The 23,534-nt window shown below is 40.5% G+C and overlaps 1 protein-coding gene across 3 annotated transcripts in view; it reads left to right on the top strand.

Annotated features, from left to right (window-relative positions):
- Positions 1 to 8,331: 8,331 nt before the first annotated feature.
- Positions 8,332 to 23,534, top strand: part of DNAJC13 (DnaJ heat shock protein family (Hsp40) member C13) — a 162,681-nt gene continuing 147,478 nt past the window's right edge. For 2 of the 3 annotated variants that reach the window (XM_061421290.1, XM_061421295.1), the window contains exon 1: positions 8,335 to 8,682. The gene's annotated coding sequence lies outside the window, so the exon portion shown is untranslated. Of the gene's footprint in view, positions 8,683 to 23,534 lie in introns of all 3 variants that reach the window. The other variant, XR_009737291.1, reaches the window with a different exon arrangement.

Below are 23,534 nucleotides of genomic sequence, written 5' to 3'. Positions count from 1 at the left end.
TTCCTGCCTCTGCTGCTTGGTTCTAGTGTTTTGAGAAGGATACTGACTAACTTGTGCAAATCAATTAAGAACAACCAGGGGACAGGCTTGAAACCACATCCTGTAAGGAGCAGCGAATACAGCTTCTAAAGATCAGAGTTTGAGGCCAGGACGGTTAATCAGAGTGATAGAAGCAGAGGTATATGTGTGCTTAGTCGCTCTGCTGCTGCTGCTGCTAAGTCGCTTCAGTCGTGTCTGACTCTGTGCAACCCCATAGACGGCAGCCCACCAGGCTCCCCCATCCCTGGGATTCTCCAGGCAAGAATACTGGGGTGGGTTGCTATTTCCTTCTCCAATGCATGAAAGTGAAAAGTGAAAGTGAAGTCACTCAGTTGTGTCCAACTCTTTGTGACCCTATGGATTGTAGCCTGCTGGCTCCTCTGTCCATGGGTATTCTCCAGGCAAGAATACTGGAGTGGGTTGCCATGCCCTCCTCCAGGGGATCTTCCCAACCCAGGGATTGAACCCAGGTGTCCTGCATTGCAGGTGTATTCTTTACCATCTGAGCCACCAGGGAAGCCCAGTAAGCAAAGGACAGGGGGGCAGATAGGAGGATTTTCTTGGGTCATGAAATATTTCCTGCCATATCAGTAAACAAGGATGTCACAGTCATCAGAAATCCCTGCCCAAGTGAGCTGGTAAGCCCTAAGGGCACTCATGGGGAGAATACCTGTGATCCAACAGCCATCAGACTGCAGCCACGTCCCCAAGAGAGCTCAGGATGTGAAAATCACTGGATACTGGCTGAGGATAGCTGAGATGCATATGAAAGGAGTGATTTCAGTGAGTCCAGACTTGCATCTTCTCATACATAGAGAAGCGCTAAATTCCTTAACATATGATATCTGGTTTTCTTTAATTAACAACAATCTTTTGATGTTCAGACTATCTGCTCTTTGTTGCAAAACTTCTATATAATCTGGGTCCTTTCCTTTCCTCCTTGGAGCAGTTCTCTTAGTGTCACTTAAAATGCTATCTTCTGGGTTTGAAGTCCCCCAAATTCCCACCAAATTAAACAAAACTCTCAACCTTTCAGTTTAGTTCAGTTCTGTCGCTCAGTCACGTCCAACTCTTTGCAACCCCATGCAGCATGCCAGATTTCCCTGTCCATCACCAACTCCTGGAGCTTGCTCAAACTCATGTTCATTGATTCAGTGATGCCATCCAACATCTCATCCTCTGTCGTCCCCTTCTTCTCCTGACTTCAATCTTTCCCAGCATCGAGGTTTTTTTCCAAGGAATTAATTCTTCACATTAGGAGACCAAAGTATTGGAATTTCAGCTTCAGCATCAGTCCTTCCAATTAGTATTCAGGACTGATTTCCTTTAGGATTGACTGGCTGGATCTCCTTGCAGTCCAAGGGGCCCTTAAGAGTCTTCTCCAGCACCGTAGTTCAAAAGCATCAGTTTTCTTTATGGTCCAACTCTCACATCCATACATGACTACTGGAAAAACCATAGCTCTGACTAGACGGACCTTTGTTGGCAAAGTAATGTCCCTGCTTTCTAAGATGCAGTCTAAGTTTCTCATACCTTTTCTTCCAGGGAGTAAGCATCTTTTACCTTCATGGCTACAGTCACCATCTGCAGTGATTTTGGAGTCCAAGAAAATAAAGTCTGTAACTGTTTCCATTGTTTCCCCATCTATTTGCCATGAAGTGATGGGACCGGATACCACGATCTTAGTTTTCTGAATGTTGAGCTTTACGCCAGCTTTTTCACTTACTCTCCTCTTTCACTTTCATCAAGAGGCTTTTTGGTTCTTCTTCACTTTGTGAAACAGGGTGGTGTCATCTGTGTATCTGAGGTTATTGATATTTCTCCTGGCACTCTTGACTCCAGCTTCTGTTTCATTCAGTCCAGCATTTCACATAATGCACTCTACATATAAGTTAAATAAGCAGGGTGACAATATACAGCCTGACATACTCCTTTCCCAATTTGGAACCGGTCTGTTGTTCCATGCCCTGTTCTAACCGTTGCTTATTGACCGGCATACCGATTTCTCAAGAGATAAGTAAGGTGGTCAGGTATTTCCCATCTCTTTAAGGATTTTCCAAAGTTTGGTGTGATCCCAAAGGCTTTAGCATAGTCAGTGAAGCAGAAGTAGATGTTCTTCTGGAATTCTCTTGCCTTTTTTTTTTTTTTTTTTTATGATTCAGCGAATGTTGGCAATTTGATCTCTGGTTCCTCTGCATTTTCTAAATCAAGCTTGAACATCTGGAAGTTCTTGGTTCATGTACTGTTGAAGCCTCCCTTGGAGAATTCTGAGCATTATTGTGCTAGTGTGTGAGATGAGTCTCAACTTTTAGGTTGTGACTACTTTTTAAGTTGACATGTTATACTGGCAAATACTTAAAAGGGATGTCACAGAAGAGGAACAGGCAAAAAAAAAAAAAAACTATTCATGAAACAGAGGGCAAGTTGGCTGAATACAAAGACAGTGGTTTCTAAAACTACAAAGAAAAAAATCTTTTGGGAGGCAGGGAATTTTGCTCTACAGCTGAGGGGCTGGACAGGGCAAGGGAAGGGGAAAGTCACTGTCTACGGCTCCTCCTAACTCCAAGTATGGATTTTATTTGTCCCAAATGTTGAACAGAGAGATAGTGTGTAGGTATAATAGTTTACTGGCTTTGATATAACTAGTCCTGTAACTAAATCTTGGCTCAATCTTTAGGAGTTAGTTCACTTTGGGGAAGTTTCTTAGATTCTCCTGGCTTTTTTCCTCTATAAAATAAAAATAATACACCCAAAATCTACTTCTGGGATTATAGGAAGTCTTTGTAATCTGTAAGATGCTACAAAAACACAAATTTCTGTTTTCCTGGGATAAGCCAAGAAGGCCCCTTAACTCAGCAGTCCTATTGCTTTTACCTTCTCCCTTCCACCTTCTTCCTTCCTACTCTATTTTAGGCCCGATGTAACCAAACAGAGCCTATGGGCCTTCCTGGGACAGATTCCCTGTCCCTCATGTCCTCTAACAACCTCCTTTTTTTCTTTTTTGACCATGTCGCATTGCATGTGGGATCTTAGTTCCTCAACCAGGGATCAAACTCATGCTCCCTGCAGTGTGGAAGCACAGAATCCTACCTACTGAGCCACCAGGGAATTTCTTTCTCTCCTGGGTCTTACTTGTACAACAAACAAACAAACTTCCACCAGGTAGAAGAAGTTAACAGTCACATCCACAACTGGGTATTGTTTTTGCTTTGGCTCCATCCCTTCATTCTTTCTGGAGTTATTTCTGAGTCCTACTAAATCTAAGTCCTAAATCTGGGTCCCCAGTTAAATCTGAGTCCTACTCAGTAGGTAGGACTCTGTCTTCAGCTTCCTAGGCTTTGCCAGAGTTCCAAGTATAAACTTAATCAGGTCAGTAAATGCAGAAGAAAAAGAAAATGGTCAATCAGACATAGTCTAGCCATTAAACAAAGTCAAGGAGCTTTTGTTCCCTTGTAGCTCAGTTGGTAAAGACTTTGCCTGCAGTGCAGGAGACCAGGATTCGATTCCTGGGTTGGGAAGATCCCCTGGAGAAGGAAATGGCAACCAACTCCAGTAATCTTGCCTAGAGAATCCCATGGACAGAGGAGCCTGGCAGGCTACAGTCCATGGGGTTGCAAGAGTCGGACATGACTTAGCGACTAACCCCCCAAAGGCTATAGATAGTGTTCTGAGCCACACCCTTTTGAGCTGTTTTGCAGCTACCGAAACTTCCACCAGGTAGAAGAAGTTAACTGTACACTGCTTACAAGCATGTGGACCCCAGACTGATTGGAATCAGAAGGTTGATGATGTTGACTCCTGATTACCTCATCACCAAACAATCAGAAAAATGTCCCCGAGCTGATCACACACCCAGCAATTCTCTCCCTCACCCTGTCTTTAAAAATCTTTCCCTGAAAGCCATAGGACAGTTCAGGTCTTCTCAGTATTAGAGACCTGCACACCTTAGTTGACACCTACAAGAAGCAGTGCATTTTCTTTCCCCCCAAACCTGAAGCCAGTAGATTCCCTTTACTGCACATCACAGCCAGCAGATCCTAGTTCCATCCTGTAACAGTCTTCCCACAACCAACCACCTATTCCTATTACTACCTCTTAGATGTAATGGCAAACCACTTCAGTATTCTTGTCTTGAGAACCCCATGAACAGTATGAAAAGGCAAAATGATAGGATACTGAAAGAGGAACTCCCCAGGTTCATAGGTGTCCAATATGCTACTGGAGATCAGTGGAGAAATAACTCCAGAAAGAATGAAGGGATGGAGCCAAAGCAAAAACAATACCCAGTTGTGGATGTGACTGGTGATAGAAGCAAAGTCCAATGCTGTAAAGAGCAAATTTGCATAGGAACCTCGAATGTCAGGTCATGAATCAAGGCAAGTTGGAAGTGGTCAAACAGGAGATGGCAAGAGTGAACATCAACATTCAAGGAATCAGTGAACTCAAATGGACTGGAATGGGTGAATTTAACTCAGATAACCATGATATCTACTACTGTGGGCAGGAATCCCTTAGAAGAAATGGAGTAGCCATCATGGTCAATAAAAGAGTCCGAAATGCAGTACTTGGATGCAATCTCAAAAATGATAGAATGATCTCTGTTCATTTCCAAGGCAAACCATTCAATATCACAGTAATCCAAGTCTATGCCCCAACCAGTAACACTGAAGAAGCTGAAGTTGAATGGTTCTATGAAGACCTACAAGACCTTTTAGAACTAACACCCCAAAAAGATGTCCTTTTCATTATAGGGGATTGGAATGCAAAAGTAGGAAGTCAAGAAACACCTGGAGTAACAGGTAAATTTGGCCTTCGGGTATGGAATGAAGCAGGGCAAAGGCTAATAGAGTTTTGCCAAGAGAACACACTAGTCATAGCAAACACCCTCTTCCAACAACACAAGAGAAGACTCTACACATGGACATCACCAGATGGTCAACACAGAAATCAGATTGATTATATTCTTTGCAGCAAAAGATGGAGAAGCTCTATACAGTCAGCAAAAACAAGACCGGGAGCTGACTGTGGCTCAGATCATAAACTCCTTGTTGCCAAAATTAGACTTAAATTGAAGAATGTACGGAAAACCACTAGACCATTCAGGTATGACCTAAATCAAATCCCTGATGATTATACACTGGAAGTGAGAAATAGATTTAAGCAACTAGATCTGATAAGAGTGCCTGATGAACTATGGACTGAGGTTCCTGACATTGTACAGGAGACAGGGATCAAGATCATCCCCATGGAAAAGAAATACAAAAAAGCAAAATGGCTGTCTGGGGAGGCCTTGCAGATAGCTGTGAAAACAAGAGAAGTGAAGAGCAAAAGAGAAAAGGAAAGACATAAGCATCTGAATGCAGAGTTCCAAAGAATAGCAAGGAGAGATAAGAAAGCCTTCTTCAGCTCCTCAGCGTTCAGTGCAAAGAAATAGAGGAAAACAACAGAATGGGAAAGACTAGAGATCTCCTCAAGAAAATTAGAGATACCAATGGAACATTTCATGCAAAGATGGGTTCGATAAAGGACAGAAATGGTATGGACCTAACAGAAGCATAAGATATTAAGAAGAGGTGGCAAGAATACAGAGAACTGTACAGAAAAGATCTTCACGACCCAGATAATCACGATGGTGTGATCACTTACCTAGAGCCAGACATCCTGGAATGTGAAGTCAAGTGGGCCTTAGAAAGCATCACTATGAACAAAGCTAGTGGAGGTGATGGAATTCCAGTGGAGCTATTTCAAATCCTGAAAGATGATGCTGTGGAAGTGCTGCACTGAATATGCCAGCAAATTGGGAAAACTCAGCAGTGGCTACAGGACTGGAAAAGGTCCGTTTTCATTCCAATCCCAAAGAAAGGCAATGCCAAAGAATGCTCAAACTACCACACAATTGCACTCATCTCACACGCTAGTAAAGTAATGCTCAAAATTCTCCAAGCCAGGCTTCAGCAATACATGAACCGTGAACTTCCAGATGTTCAAGCTGGTTTTAGAAAAGGCAGAGGACCAGATATCAAATTGCCAACATCCATTGGATCATCGAAAATGCAAGAGAGTTTCAGAAAAACATCTACGCCTGCTTTACCGACTATGCCAAAGCTTTTGACTGTGTGGATCACAAATAAACTGGAAAATTCTGAAAGAGATGGGAATACCAGACCACTTGACCTGCCTCTTGAAAAATCTGTATGCAGGTCAGGAAGCAACAGTTAGAACTGGACATGGAACGACGGACTGGTTCCAAATAGGAAAAGGAGTACGTCAAGGCTGTATATTGTCATCCTGCTTATTTAAGTTATATGCAGAGTACATCATGAGAAACGCTGGGCTGGAAGAAGCACAAGTGGAATCAAGATTGCTGGGAGAAATATCAATAACCTCAGATATGCAGATGACACCACCCTTATGGCAGAAAGTGAAGAACTAAAAAGCCTCTTGATGAAAGTGAAAGTGTAGAGTGAAAAAGTTGGCTTAAAGCTCAACATTCAGAAAATGAAGATCATGGCATCTGGTCCCACCAGTTTATGGGAAATAGATGGGGAAACAGTGGAAACAGTGGCAGACTTTATTTTTGGGGCTCCAAAATCACTGCAGATGGTGACTGCAGCCATGAAATTAAAAGATGCTTACTCCTTGGAAGGAAAGCTATGACCAACCTAGACAGCATATTCAAAAGCAGAGACATTACTTTGCTGACAAAGGTCTGTCTAGTCAAGGATATGGTTTTTCCTGTGGTCATGTATGGATGTGAGAGTTGGACTGTGAAGAAAGCTGAGCGCCAAAGAATAGATGCTTTTGAACTGTGGTATTGGAGAAGATCTTGAGAGTCCCTTGGACTGCAAGGAGATCCAACCAGTCCATTCTAAAGGAGGTGTCCTGGGTGTTCTTTGGAAGGAATGATGCTCAAGCTGAAACTCCAGTACTTTGGCCATCTCATGCGAAGAGTTGACTCATTGGAAAAGACTCTGATGCTGGGAGGGATTGGGGGCAGGAGGAAAAGGGGACGACAGAGAATGAGATGGCTGGATGGCATCACTGACTCGATGAATGTGAGTTTGAGTGAACTCCTGGAGTTGGTGATGGACAGGGAGGCCTGGCATGCTGCAATTCATGGGGTTGCAAAGAGTTGGACCAGACTGAGCGACTGAACTGAACTGACTGAGATGTACCTTATCTTACTGTCACAATTCAGGAAAGTCTACTGTAAAGATAAAAGCAGTTTCTTTGGACCTCAAGTAGGGCAAAAGGGCAAAAGAATCAGTAAACAAAAATCTGTAAAACCATTGCCTGCGTTTTCCATCCTGCAATTTCCATCTCTAAAAATGAGTCAGCCACTCAAAGAACAATACTATCTTAGCACTGCTCTACTGAGCAGTTATCAAACCTCTTATCAGAGACCTTTAACCGTCATAAAATAATGCATTCATGCTAGCCACGTATATCAGCTATGTTTTGTAGTTTCCATGAGAGTTTTAAAATTTGCAGTGTTGGAAGAAAAGTAACTAAACAAACTTCAAGTTGTTTTTGAACTGCGGTCTCTAGGTCTCAGATCTGGGAGTGGAGAGTGAATTTAATCAAACCCTTACCCACAGGTAACACACACTACTGTCTTTTCTTTAACCCTATTCCTCTCTTCCAGCTTCCACATACATTAGAGAGATAATAGAAGAGGCACAAACTTTGGAGTCAGATTCCTTGAGTCCCCTACTGTGTAGAGGGGCCTCAGTTTACCTGCAAAACAAGGATAATTCCTACTCCACAGTGTTGAGGATTAACTAAGCAAACCCCTTGACACGTGATTAGCAATAAATGGGAGCTATCAGTATTATTTTTCTGGCACTCCCAGCAGGAAAACGCCGTCTGTACTTCCGAAGCTTTGGTCTCGGTGACTTCCCAAACCAACACATATTTAAACTCTTTTCAGCTGTTTTCTGCGAGTCTCAGTAGCTGGTGAAACTGCTGGCTCTCAATCCAGCAAACGGGGTATAGATCTTCCCGCGGATACTCCACGGCATTTCAAGACAAGACTGGGTAAATGCTTTAAAACAACACTTCATGAGATTAAGAGTACATAACCTGTTCTGCACAACGACCACGAGCAGAACTCAAAGCCACAGGCTGAGATGCAGATTCCTTTCGCGCGGGGCGTGGAGTCTTCCTCCCACCATCTTCCTGGAGATTCTGCGCATGTCTCAACTACGTTTGGGGAGGAAGGCGTGTCTACCAGCCAGCAGGCTGAACGCGGAATCTCATGGCAAGCAGGCGAATACGACGGGGAGGGCGGAGAAATGCATACAAGAGGGTGGAACAGGAGGCGGAAGAACTGAAATCAGCTGACTGGGTCTCGTGACACTCTGGGTAAGGGCGACGCAGGCGTACTGGAGCGCGGTCCTCACAGCCTGAGCGAAGATGGCGGCCTCCAGAGTGAGCCTCTGAGAGGCAGAGGGAGGAGGTGGAGGGGGCGGGGAGGCAGCGCCGCCGCGGCACCAGGAACCCGCGGCAGTGGAGCTACGGGGCTTCGGCGGGGAAAGGGGAAGTGGTGTAGGGGAGGAGGCAGGAGGACACCTCATCCCACTCTGGACGCTGAGCCGGCGGCAGGAGGAGCTCGGGCTGGAGCCTCTCCAGCCTCCCGCGAAGGTAAATCACCACGGGCACCGGACTCGAGCTTTGCTTTATCCCCTCGCCACGCTGCGAGGACTTGGGCCGCCAAGGGCAGGGAGAAGGAAGGGTGGTAGAGGGCCGCAACCTCCAGCAGTTCAGGAAATCAGATTACCCTCCCCCCAGGCTGCTGGTCAGGTTCCTATAGTCGGACCCCGCCACCCCCACCCTGCCTGCCCCCCTGCGGTTCTGAGTGACAGTCACCCAGAGCCCTGCCATGTTCAGTCCCACCCCTCTTTTCGCCTCGTTTTCTGGGTTTCTTCCCACCACGGTCCCCGCACTGCACTCTGCACATCCTTACCCCGCTCAGCCCTTATTCCTCTGGGTTTGCAGCCCTCTGGGCTCCGCCCTCCGGATTCCCTTTCATCCTGCTAGTCTGAGCGCTCTTCCTGCTAGATGCCTGGAACTCTTGTTTCCGTGGGTCAGTGACCCTCCTTCCTGCCAAGTATTGCATAGATTTTTAACTTTATTTGCGTAGCTTTGTTTCGTTTTGTTAGGAAATGGGGAGCACCCGCGTCGTTTCTTCTCCAGCCCCTCCCTTTTCCAAAATGAAGTTTTCTCCTTTTCTCCCCTCAGCGTTTCCCTTTTCCACGAGAGCTTATTCATAGGGGCCTTTCCTCCGCTGCTGTGATTTTGTCTCTGAATGCGGCCTTTAGATGGGTGAAGTGGGACTTAGAGTCAAACGCGGATTTGACTCTACACTTAAAAAGTGTCCTCCCCTAAATCGTGTAGGGTGTTAAGGTAACCTCTCTTGTGAGACTTTCCTTTACAGATTGCTTAGGGGAGAAAATTAGAAGTCTTCCCCAAATGTGGCAGTGGTTTCCCGAAGTTAGAGATTTCTCGGTTCCTCTCTCTGCTTTTCCCTTTGATCCGACCCTGATTCCCCTTGGGCTTCTACCTGATGGCTGTTGCCCATTGTGAAGGAGGTTATACTGTAGAGTTATTTTGAGCGTCTTGGAGTGTAGAGTCTTGGGTGAAAAGTTAAATTTCAGAATATTTTTTTAGGACCTGTCCCAAAGATTGTCTTACTGTGTTTTCTTCTTGGTTGATGGATCTGACAGATTTCTAGGTTTGAAAGTAGTCTAGAGAGCCTAAGGAAATTACAGGTGTTAGGTATATTACCAGTACTCTGTGAGTTTATGGGGAAATGAAACAGGACTTGCCTTTAAAAAAAAAAAAGAGGTTTTAAAAAACTCGTCAATAATTGAGTGTCCCCAAAAGACTTGATTTCACTGTTTTTTAGAAGTGCTTTATTGTTTGACTAGCATATAATGTAAGATCATGTTAACATTTTAAATGTAATGTGAAACAGTTTAAGCAGCTGTATCTTAAACTTGGCGTGTGGGGTTAATATCACAATGGAATGAATATAAGCCCATCCTGGTTTAGAAATCTTACATTATATTCTTTGTTTGAAAACAGGAAGTGGCACATATTAATGGAGGAAAAGTAGAGTCAGAGGGTTATTAAGAGATAGGAATTTTACATTCTATAGTCTAGTTCATGGAAAAATACCACAATTTGTATTCCACCGGGAGGTAATGGATATTCCTCCTTTTTCTAAACTGGCAGTAGTAAACAGTAAAATATATGAACGTTATAAGGGAAAAAGTTATGCAATTATGAAAAGGATGAGTTATTTTTAAGAATTAACTTTATCCACAAATAAATAGAAGCTGGTTGCTTAGGTGGAAGGAAACAATACTGGCTTTGTTATCGAATTTGTAGAAGGGAGATAGATACTAAATTATAGTTGAAATTTAAAACTCTGTTTTAACTAATTTGGCTATATTCCTAAACTACTTCTACTTGAATTTGAGGTTTCCATTGCACATACCTTTCCCATTTTTCTCTGACTGATTACTTAAAATTAGTAAAATAGAGGCACATCTAAGCAGATAAACTATCAAAAATTTTGTTGCTACTAATAGTTTTAGGCCTAAATGTTTACCGTAATGCTTATTAGTGGTTAGATGGGAGTTGTTTTCAAAAAGATCCTTTAAGTCAGTGTTTCTCAACTTTATCAAACCCAGTAAAGACCTTCTTTTTATTTCAAATAATTTGTAACAGCTCCTTTACTACCCTGAAATAGTTTATAAATTAGTATAACCACCTCTGGCTTTGGCCCTGGGACAAAAAGAGCCCTTTGGTTCCTCTGTAGGATCAAAAAAGAATTGGACTAACTTCAAATTCATGATTTTTTTTTTTTTTTTTTTGAACCTATTAAGTTGCTGAGGCCACAGAGCAAACCAGTGGCTGGAAATTTAAGGAGAGAAAGAGTACGTATGAACTCACGTTCACCTTCAGTAGACACAGCTGGACACTGATAAAGAGCATTCAGCTTGAATAGCTGACAAGTTGATGAAGGCTGAGCTCACTTCTTTATCTACATTGTTCACTGGGTACTCCTAGGAAAGATTGGAATGAGATCTGGGGAGTGTCTGTTGTGGTGCTGACCCAGAGAAGAGCAGCAGAGTTTTCAGGAGGTGCAAAAAACTCTTGATTCTCTCTCTCCTATAGAATAAAAACCTTAATCTTTAGAGAGAATGGCATCTCTGCCAGCAGGCCCTGTTGGTGAGCTGAGGGAAGATAGAAACTGGGGAGAGCATATTTTTGAGGGAGGGGCACCAAGCCCAAAATTCCAGGCTGGGGAAACAGGAAAATTACACCTCTGAGATCCAGAGACACAATGTATGTCTAGGACTAAACCTTAATCAGGACAACAGAGACTATAGCCTCACCTCCCTGCCACTAAGTTAAGAAACTGTGAATAACAAGCAACTGCAAAATAGTACAAGATGAGGAATAAGATTATGCAAAGAGGCACAGGGCAAAGAATCAAATAGACATTGCTTTAATAAACCATTCTCAACCTAGACAGAAGCTGTTCTGTAGATATTTGAAGCCTGTAATACAGTGGGGATAAAACCACAAAAGTGAAAGTATTAGTTGCTCAGTCATGTCTGACTCTTTGCAGCCTCATGAACCAAAGAGTATGGACCAGGCTCCTCTGTCCATGGAATTCTCCAAGACAAGAATACTGGAGTGGGTTGCCATTCCCTTCTCCGGGGGTAACCATAGCAACAGCAAATCATAAACTCAGCCCAACTCCTAACATCCTGCACTAAAGACTCAGCAAAGAAAAGATGTACCCATTTCCCTTCACAAAAATTACTTACCTCTATCTCTGCTGTCCTATTACATGTCCCACTTTCAGCAAAAAATTACATTCTCAAGAGAAAGAGCAATCACCAGGATTACTCTTTGGCTAACACAGGTGCTTCTATCTGATAAGGGAATTTAAAACGACTATAATTGATGTTAGAGGCTTCCTTGGTGGCTCAGACGGTAAAGCATCTGCCTGTAGTGCGGGAGACCCCGGTTCGATCCCTGGGTTGGGAAGATCCCCTGGAGAAGGAAATGGCGACCCACTCCAGTACTCTTGCCTGGAAAATTCCTGGCAAGGAATACTGAGGAGCCTGGTAGGCTACAGTCCACGTGGTCGCAAAGATTCGGACACGACTGAGTGACTTCACTATAGTCACTATAATTGATGTTAAAGGTATGAACAAAAAGTGGACAGCATACAAAAGCAGGTGGGTAGTTTCAGCTGAAAGATAGAAACTATAAGAAAGAATCAAAAGGAAATGTCAGAAGTTTTACTACATAGTAACAAATTGCAGGATGCCTTTGAGCTCATTGGTTGATCTGACACAACCAAAGAAAGAATCAGTGAATTTGTAGATATCAGAAATTATCCAAGTGAAACACAAAGAGTTTAAAAAAAGAAGAGCTTGGCGATTCTATCTAACACATTTAAATACATGCATAATTGGAATCCTGGAAGAGGACAGAAGAAATGTTGAAATATTTGAGGAAATAATCAAGAATTATTTGAAATTAATGCCAGACATCAACCTGGAGGTGCAAGAAACTTAAAGAACACCAAGCAGGATAAACACCTGCCACTTAAAAAACCTGCATAAGGCATCAAATTCAAACGTCCTTCTCCTAAGAGAAACTGTTGAAGTAACCAAAGAAAAGAGAAACATTCTATACAAATAAACACAGATAAGAGTTACAGCAGAGAAGCCATGCAAGCCAGAGGACAGCTAAGTGACAGCTTTAAAGTACTGAAAAAAACAGTAAAAAATATCCATCAAAAATGCAGACATAATACAGATACTCTGAAAAGCCATGAGAATTCAGACTTCTCATAGTTTTTATGATGTATGCATTCCAGGAAAATTATGTGTATATTAAATGGCAAAACATATTTCATGATTTGTATTGTAATATAACGGGGAAGGCAATGGCACCCCACTCCAGTACTCTTGCTTGGAAAATCCCATGGACAGAGGAGCCTACTATGCTGCAATCCATGGGGTTGCTAAGAGTCGGACACGACTGAGCGACTTCACTTTCACTTTTCACTTTCATGCATTGCAGAAGGAAATGGCAGCCCACTCCAGTGTTCTTGCCTGGAGAATCCCAGGGACGGGGAGCCTGGTGGGCTGCCATCTATGAGGTCGCACAGAGTCGGACACGACTGAAGTGACTTAGCATAGCATTGTAATGTAAAACTAAATTCTGGGATTAGCTGTAAATAGGCTTTTATCTATGTGAATGACCACTTGGATATTTGAAAGTAACTTGAGGACAGTTCTCAGTCTGTGGGACTGTCTTGCTTGTTGAGGGGTATGTAGCTCCATCCCCTAAATCCTAGAAGTGTTTCTAATCATAGTGTCTCAAGGGGCAGCAGCCCCACCCCAACTTCCACTCTTGCAACCATTACTTTAATTCAATACATTGAATTAAATGTTCTTTTCAACACCTTTTCCTGCTTCAGCTGTGTTCACAGATGCTTAGCACATGCCAGTCAGTAACATCTCTTACCTTATGGTATGATTCTTAGTTCTGGAAACTCCTTTAAGAATCAGTGAGTTGGGGGATATCTTTGTAGCAAGTAACTTAAGCCAATATAGTTGTGACACTGTTGCAAACTTGAGACAGTTACCTGTGCAAAGTTGTATTTAAGTATGATTCATTCAATAAAGCTAAACATATAATTTCCTAGTACTTTTCACATGCTCTTAACTTTATTTAGCAGCCTACATAGTTGAGTTTTACTTGTACTTTTATGGACTACTTAAAAGGAAAAGTGACCTCTAACATAAGTCTAAAATCAGTGGGGTTTTTAAAGTTTCAGAATTTAAGTTTGTGAAGAGGAACTCAAAAGCCTCTTGATGAAAGTGAAAGTGGAGAGTGAAAAAGTTGGCTTAAAGCTCAACATTCAGAAAACGAAGACCATGGCATCCGGTCCCATCACTTCATGGGAAATACATGGGGAAACAGTGGAAACAGTGTCAGACTTTATTTTGGGGGGCTCCAAAATCACTGCAGATGGTGACTGCAGCCATGAAATTAAAAGACGCTTACTCCTTGCAAGGAAAGTTATGACCAACCTAGGTAGCATATTCAAAAGCAGAGACATTACTTTGCCAACAAAGGTCCGTCTAGTCAAGGCTATGGTTTTTCCAGTGGTCATGTATGAATGTGAGAGTTGGACTGTGAAGAAGGCTGAGCACCGAAGAATTGATGCTTTTGAACTGTGGTGTTGGAGAAGACTCTTGAGAGTCCCTTGGACTGCAAGGACATCCAACCAGTCCATTCTGAAGGAGATCAGCCCTGGGATTTCTTTGGAAGGAATGATGCTAAAGCTGAAACTCCAGTACTTTGTCCACCTCATGCGAAGAGTTGACTTACTGGAAAAGACTCTGATGCTGGGAGGGATTGGGGGCAGGAGGAGAAGGGGATGACAGACGATGAGATGGCTGGGTGGCATCACTGACTCGATGGACGTGAGTCTGGGTGAACTCTGGGAGTTGGTGATGGACAAGGAGGCCTGGCGTGCTGCGATCCATGGGGTTGCAAAGAGTCGGACACGACTGAGCGACTGATCTGATCTGATCTGATGCTTACTGTCTTCAAGTTATATTTGCTATATGCCTAGGAAGTTTATTCCCCCATTGTGTGTTTAATGTTAAGAAAAAGAAGTTAAAAGTTGAAAATCTTTTTTACCATTAGGGTCTGTGAGAGCAAGATTATTAAGGGCCTGTTTGTGAGCTGAAGAACAGTTTATTGAATTAGTATATTTTGGTCTTGCATAAGCCAAGTTAGATTCAAAGATAAAATGAAATAGAAATTTGTGTCTTCTAGAAAACTTTAAGAATGTGTGCAAACTAGAAATATGTAAATGATCCCTACCGCTGATTTCACAGAATTGTTTAAGTGAACATATTTCTTAGGTTTTTTTTTTTTCCCCCTGAGGTGAATATTTCAAGGCATTTTTAAATTTTGGAAAGGGAAGAGTCATAACCATGTATCTTTCCTGGCAAAAACATTATTATTATTTTATAGTAAATAGAGATCTATTTGTTAAAAATAAGAATTATCCCTTCAGATGTAATTTAAAATATGAAGAGATAGGTATCTTTTCAGTATTTAATTTACATTGACTAGGAAAGGCCAGCAAAATTAACTGCTATGGTATATACGCTTGCTTCTCCCCCCATTGAGATCACGTTAAGTGTTTTTTCAGATTTATGGGTTGCTTTTGAATTTCTCTTGCCCTTTTATTTCATGAATATATATTCAGTTTCTAATTAGAGAGGAATGGATTTTATAAAGAGAATCAGGGGGTCTTAGATTAGTTTGCCCTACCCTATGATGGTAGAAGTATTTGAAAGTTCATTTTGGCTTTGAACTGGCTTTCTTATAATATTTATCTCTGAAGTTCTTCAGCAAGTAAAGAAAACTAGGATAGAGTGTACTAAAACCTTACTTAGTGATCTGTTTTATAGCTGTTTAAAGATCCCTGTATGGTAGATGTCATTCACATTACTGATTTGTTGAAAAATACTTCTGTCTACCCTTGAGTTATATATTAAAACATAAAGATTAAAAATTTAAAAACAGGGTTAAAGTTCATATCAATTTTCTCTCAGACACAGCACATTCTAAGTCTAGTTGTAGCTTTTTAATATGGGTAAAAATTAATGTTCTGTTAACCATTTATATATTTTTTTTACCTTTTATTTGAAACTGACCTAACCTAGAGATATAATTCACTTAGGTTTTGAATCCAGTTACAAATAAAACTAGGCTTTTTAAGAAGCCAGTAATAAGGGATTCTCTCTTTGGTTATTACTTGGGTCAGCCTTTGCCTTAGCAATGGTTTTCCTTCCTTCTGCATTTTCAGTAGGACGTAGATGTATGAGGAAATCCTAAGTTCACAAATTAGTTTCTATCATGTGAATATCTACAATATTTTCAGGTGTACAGTGTAGCAGAAAAACAGTGTTCTGTTGCAGGAGAGTTTGGTCAGAAAATAAAGGCAAAAGTAGTTTTCCCCCAACATAAAAGTTTTCACCAACAGCCAAGTTGAAAGAAATTTACATTAGACACCCGTATTTTTTTGAGGCATTTCAAGACAAACTCATATTTTTAACTCATTACTTGAGAGTGAGAGCAAAATGATGAAAAAGTTTATTCTTTCATTTTACAAATTCAAGGTGGAAAGTTAGTATCTTGTTTGCTCTTTGAAAGTTTTCATATTTGTGTAAAAATCCTTTCCAGTTGGTTATGCAGAGTGTGTGCTTTGAAGATAAATAGCCTTGATTAAAACCATTTCCTTCCTTCATTCATTAGTGTATTATTTTTCTGAGTATACTCATTCATCCTGGCTAAGTAAGGGCTCTGTGTGAGTTTTTACTTAACACAAGCCATGCACTTAGACTTAATTTTGCTGTGTGTGCAAATTCTTTGCTTATACCCTGACTGCCTGACTGTAATCTGCTCGAAGAGCTCAATGGTAAAGAATTCACCTGCAGTGCAGGAGACACAGGTTCAGTCCCTGGGTCAGAAAGATCCCCTAGAGGAGGAGATGGCAACCCATTCCAGTATACCTGCTTGGGAAATCCCATGGACAGAGGAACCTGGCAGGCTATATAGTCCATGGGGTCACAAAAAAGTCAGATAGAATTTGGGACTAAATAGCAACAGTCTGCTTAAGTGTTTGTGATGCTGGGTCCCTTCATACTGCTTTTTGTTCTTAGTGTCATTTTGATGTGGGTGTCTCTCAGTGACTCTTAAATCCTGCACTTTTGTGTCAAAACCATATTGTCCAAAAGATTGTTCTTATTTTATCTGTAAATGATTTTAAATGGATTGTCAGTTTTACTGCCAGTAATAAGACTGTGAAAACCTAAAGTGTTACTTGAAAGGATGAAGCAAGGGACTCATTGAAAAAGGTGGATCTAGCCAGAATGCCTATTGCCTTGAATTTGACTTTTTAACCCTTCATGCAGGTCCTTTAAAAGACAAAGGGAAAAGTTGCAGAAAAGCTCTGTTACCGGTGTATTATTAGGATATAGAATGAGAACAAGTGAAGCAAACTTGCAAAAATTATAAATCTTTTCCAGGTGATTTAGTTACAAAGGGCTTATATACTTGAGTTTTTATCAAAAAGATCTTTGAGAATTAAAGTGGGACTGTCCTGCAGGAATGGAGATGAAATTTAAGCAGTAATTAGTTTGAACACATAAACTCTTGCTAATTTTGAATAGCACCTCAACAACTGGCAGGATAGCAAATGCTGATGATACAGCTGCTACCAAGATCTCATCTAACAATTTTTATATTTTCTTAACGGGACAATTTGCTGTTATTTATAGAATGTGCCTATAAATAACTGTTATGCTCCTACACCTGAGACTAGAAATTCTGCAGAGTTTTTGTCGCTATTAGTGGGAATTATGGTTGCTTATGAGTTTTTGTTGATAAACAACAGTTCAAGGACCACTTTTAGAGCTTATTTAAGAAATATACAGAGGAGATAATTGAATGGGGATTATTTTTATGGAGTAAAATTCTTTTTTCCAAAGGTTTCATAAGCTGTAACTTAAAGACATCAAACATAAATTTAAAACTGTTAGGTTGGTTTCACAGAATTCAGCAACACATCAAAAAGCTCATATACCATGATCGAGTTGGGTTTATTCCAGGGATGCAAGGATTCTTCAATATATGCAAATATATGCAAATCAATCATTTAATATGATACACCATATTAAAAAATTGAAAGATAAAAACCATATGATAATATCAGTAGATGTACAAACAGTCTTTGAAAAAATTCGGCACCCATTTATGGTTAAAACTTTTCAGAAAATGGTCATAGAAGGAACCTAATGCAATATAATAAAGGCCATATATGATAAGCCTATAAGCCTACAGGAAATATTATTCTCAGTGGTGAAAAACTGAAAGCATTCCCCCTAAGATCAGGAACAAGACAAGGGTGTCCACTTTCGCCACTATTATTAACCATAGTTCTGAAAGTCCTAGCTATAGCAATCAGAGAAGAAAAAGAAATAAAAGGAATCTAGATTGGAAAAGAAGAAATAAAGTTCTCACTGTTTGCACATGACATGATACTGTACATAGAAAACCCTAGAGATAGTATCAGAAAATTACTAAGAGCTAATCAGTGAATTTAGCAAAGTCACAGGGTACAAAATCAATACACAGAAATCATTTGTATTTCTATATACTAACAATGAAAAATCAGAGAGAGAAGTTAATAATCAATCCCATTCACCACTGCAACAATAAGAATTAAATAGGAATAAACATACCTAAGGAGACAAACTGACTCATTTGAAAAGACCCTGATGCTGGGAAAGATTGAGGGTAGGAGAAGAAGGGGATGACAGAGGATGAGATGGTTGGATGGCATCACTGACTCAATGGACATGAGTTTGGGTGAACTCTGGGAGTTGGTGATGGACAGGGAGGCCTGGCATGCTGCGGTTCATGGGGTTGCAAAGAGTTGGACACAACTGAGTGACTGAATTGAAGGAGACAAAAGAACTGTACATAGAACACTGTAAGACTAATAAAAGAAATCAAAGATGACATAAATAGATGGAGAGATATTCCATATTCCTAGGTAGGAAGAATCAATATTGTGAAAATAACTGTACTACCAAATGTCATCTACAGATTTGATGCGATCCCTATCAAATTACCAATGGCATTTTTCATAGAACTGGAACAAAAAATTTCACATTTTATATGGAAGCACAAAAGACCCTGAATAGCCACAGGATTCTTGAGAAAGAAAATGGAGCTGGAGGAATCAACCTTCCTGACTTCAGATTATACTACAAATCTGCAGTCATTAAGACAGTATAGTACTGGCACAAAAACAGAAATATAGACCAATGGAACAAGATAGAGAGTCCAGAAATAAGCCTATACACCTATAGGTACTTTATTTTTGACAAAGAGGGTAAGAATATACAATGGGGGAAAGACAACCTCTTCGATAAATGGTGCTGGGAAAACTGGACAGCTACATGTAAAAGAATAAAATTAGAACACTTCCTAACACCATACACAAAGATAAACTCAAAAGGGATTAAAGACCGAAATGTCAGACTAAAACTCTTAGAGGAAAACATAGCCACAACACTCAATGACATAAATCAAAGGAAGATCATCTATGACCCACCTCTAGAGTACTGGAAATAAAAACAAAAATAAACAAGTGGGACCTGATAAATTTAAAAGCTTTTGCACAGCAAAGGAAACTATAAGCAAGGTGAAAAGACAACCCTCAGAATGGGAGAAAATAATAGCAAATGAAACAGCTGGCAAAGGATTAATATCCAAAATATACAAGCAACTCATCCAACTCAATACCAGAAAAACAAACAATCAAAAAGTGGGAAAAGACCTAAACAAACATTTCTCCAAGGAAGACATACAGATGGCTAACAAACACATGAAAAGATGCTCAATATCGCTCATTATTAGACAAATGCAAATCGAAACTACAATGAGATATCACCTCATACTGGTCAGAATGGCCGTCATCAAAAAGTCTACAAACAGTAAATGCTGGAGAAGGTGTGGAGAAAAGGGAACACACTCTTGCACTGTTGGTGGGAATGTAAATTGATACAGCCACTATGGAAGACAGTATGGATATTTCCTCAAAAACTAGGAATAAGACCAGCATATGACCCAGCAATCCCACTTCTAGGCATATACCCTGAGGAAACCAAAATTGAAAGAGACACGTGTATCCCATTGTTCACTGCAGCACTGTTTACAATAGCTAGAACATTGAAGCAACCTAGATGTCAATTGATAGATGAATGGATAAAGAAGTTATGTACATATACACAATGGAATATTACTCAGCCATAAAAAGGAACGAAGTCAGTTCTAATGAGGTGGATGAACCTAGAACCTATTATACAGAGTGAAGTAAGTCAGGAAGGGAAAGATAAATATCGTATTCTAATGCATATGCACGGAAACTAGAAAAAAATGGTACTGAAGAATTTATTTACAGGTCAACAATGGAGAAAGGGACATAGAGAATAGACTTCTGGACATGGAAGAGGGGAGGAGAGGGTGAGATGAATGGAAAGAGTAACATGGAAACTTATATTACCATATGTAAAATAGGTAGCCAATGGGTATTTGCTGTATGGCTCAGGAAACTCAAAGAGGGACTCTGTATTAACCTAGAGGGGTGGGATGGGGAGGGAGATGGAAGGGAGAGGGTATATGTATACCTATGGTTGATTCATGTTGAGGTTTGACAGAAAGAGCAAAATTCTGTAAAGCAGTTATTCTTCAATGAAAAATAAATTAAAAACTATTAGGTTGGTTTCAGGTAAAAGTACATTTCTAATAATTGAAATTTCAAATGCCTAAGTGAGAGATATTTTAAATGTAAATAAAATTGATGCTTATAGTTGACTTAATTTTTAAAATTTAAATGTCTTTTAAAATAATCTTATCATGATTATCTTGGCTTATCTTTTATGTTCTTTTTGAAAGCATTTTAGGAAAACCGCAAGGAATTAAATAATAATAACCTGATGTATTCCACCTACTTTAAGAAATATGATATATTGGTATCAGTTCAGTTCAGTCGCTCAGTCGTATCCGACTCTTTGCAGCCCCATGAATCGCAGCACGCCAGGTCTCCCTGTCCATCACCAACTCCCAGAGTTCACTGAGACTCACGTCCATCGAGTCAGTGATGCCATCCAGCCATCTCATCGTCTGTCATCCTCTTCTCCTCCTGCCCCCAATCCCTCCCAGCATCAGGGTCTTTTCCAGTGAGTCAACTCTTCGCATGAGGTGGCCAAAGTTCTGGAGTTTCAGCGTTAGCATCATTCCTTTTAAAGAAATCCCAGGGCTGATCTCCTTCAGAGTGGACTGGTTGGATCTCCTTGCAGTCCAAGGGACTCTCAAGAGTCTTCTCCAACACCACAGTTCAAAAGCATCAATTCTTCGGTGCTCCACCTTCTTCACAGTCCAACTCTCACATCCATACATGACCACTGGAAAAACCATAGCCTTGACTAGACGGACCTTTGTTGGTATATTGGTATAGTTATTTTTAAATGAGCAGGTAAAAGCTTTAGAATACTGTTTAAATTAACATAATATATGTTTGAAGGTAGAAATTCTAAGTGACACATATTTGTGATACACATTGAATAATACACAAGGACTAAAGTTAGTAGATAAAAGACTTAGAAAGGATCAAGTAACTTAATAACTTTCCCTGCTAAATATCTTAAAAAATGCTTGGCCTACAAGTAATCGTGAAAACGAAAGCTGTAGTAATAACATTCAAAAGAACTGTTGTGTATCTGGGGTAGTATATTTAAAGTTCAGCAGTAATTATTATGATTGCTAACAAAAATACTAACTACATTTTTGAGTGCTTGTTCTGAGCCAGATATCACACTAACACCTTTATTCAGATTATCTCACTTGGTCCTCACCATGGCCCTTTGAGACAAGTACTGTCATCTCTGTAGATGAACTGGGATTCTGAGAAGTGAAGAAACTTTTGTTCAAAGTCATACAGCCAATAAATGATGGTTACCACTAGTGTGTCTTTGACCATAGTTAAATTTTAAAAATTCACCACTTTTATCTTGGTGATAGATTATTAAAACAACTTTATTGTATATCTTACTAATACTAGCTTCTTGGACTAATCATTAGTTAATGTTTAGTGTGTGGGATAGCCACTCTAATATCTGTGCTACAGGGAGATATTCCAAGTGAGTCTTCTCAGATAGAATCATCACCTACCATTGCACTTGGAGGAACCCTAGACTTGCTATTACTCATTTTCCAATGGTTCTCTTGCAATTATTCCAACTCTCACTTTAAGTGATGTGTAGTCAAGCACAGAATATTCTTTTTTTTTTTTTTTTTTGCATTTTCATGTATTTGTGCATTACCATCATCCACTAGTCAGTTATTAATACTTTTTGTTTTGTTCAGTAGCTCAGTTGTGTCTGACTCTTTGCCGACCCCATGGACTGCAGCATGTGCCTTTCACCGTCTCCCAGTGTCCATTGAATCAGTGATGCCAACCAACCATCTCATCCTCTTCTCCTCCTGCCTTCAATCTTTCCCAGCATCAGGGTCTTTTCTAAGGAATCAGTTCTTTGCATCAGGAGGCCAAAGTATTGGAACTTCAGCTTCAGCATCAGTCCTTCCAATTAATATTCAGGACTGATCTCCTTTAGAATGGACTGGTTGGATCTCCTTGCAGTCCAAGGGATTCTCAAGAGTCTTCTCCAGCACCACAGTTCAAAAGCATCAGTTCTTCAGCACTCACTATCACATCCATACATGACTGTTGGAAAAACTATAGCTCTGACTAGATGGACCTTTGTTGACAAAGTAATATCTCTGCTTTCTAAGATGCAGTCTAAGTTTCTCATAGCTTTTCTTCCAAGGAGTAAGCATCTTTTAATTTCATGGCTATAGTCACCATCTGCAGTGACTTTGGAGCCCAAGAAAATAAAGTCTCTCACTGTTTCCATTGTTTGCCTATGTATTTGCCATGAAGTGATGGAACCAAATGCCGTGATCTTAGTTTTTTGAATGTTCAGCTTTAAGCCAGCTTTTTCACTCACTCTCCTCTTTCACTTTAATCAAGAGGTTCTTTAGTTCCTCTTTGCTTTCTGCCGTAAGGGTGGTGTCATCTGTATATCTGAGGTTATTGATATTTCTGGCACTCTTGATTCTAGCTTGTGCTTCATTTAGTCCGGTTTACATGATCAGCTACTTTACATACAAGTTAAATAAGCAGGGTGACAATATACAGCCTTGATGTACTCCTTTTCCAATTTGGAACCAGTCCATTGTTCCATTTCCGGTTCTAACTGTTGCTTCTTGACCTGCATAAAGGTTTCTCAGGAGTCAGGTAAGGTGGTCTGGTATTCCCATCTCTAAGAATTTTCCAGTTTGTTGTGGTCCCAAAAGCTTTAGTATAGTCATTGAAACAGAGGTAGATGTTTTTCTGCATTTCTCTTGCTTTTTCTATGATCCAACAGATGTTGACAATTTGCTCTCTTTAAAGCCTTTTCTAAATTGAGCTTGAACATCTGGAAGTTCTCAGTTCACATACTGTTGAAGCCTAGATTGGAAAATTTTGAGCATTACTTTGCTAGCATGTGAAATGGGTGTAGTTGTGCAGTAGTTTGAACATTCTGTGGCACTACCTTTCTTAGGGATTGGAATGAAAACTGACCTTTTCCAGTCCTCTGGACACTGCTAAGTTTTCCAAATTTGCTGGCATATTGAGTGAAGCACTTTAACAGCATCATCTTTTAGGATTTGAAATAGATCATCTGGAATTCCATCACCTCCACTAGCTTTGCTTGTAGTGTTGCTTCCTAAGGCCCACTTGACTTCACCCTTCAAATGGTCTGGCT

This window comes from Bos javanicus, chromosome 1 (genome assembly GCF_032452875.1).
Source record: "Bos javanicus breed banteng chromosome 1, ARS-OSU_banteng_1.0, whole genome shotgun sequence".
NCBI classification, from domain to species: domain Eukaryota; kingdom Metazoa; phylum Chordata; class Mammalia; order Artiodactyla; family Bovidae; genus Bos; species Bos javanicus.
Note: the sequence above shows the minus strand (reverse complement) of the source record. Positions and strands in the feature narration are given on the sequence as shown.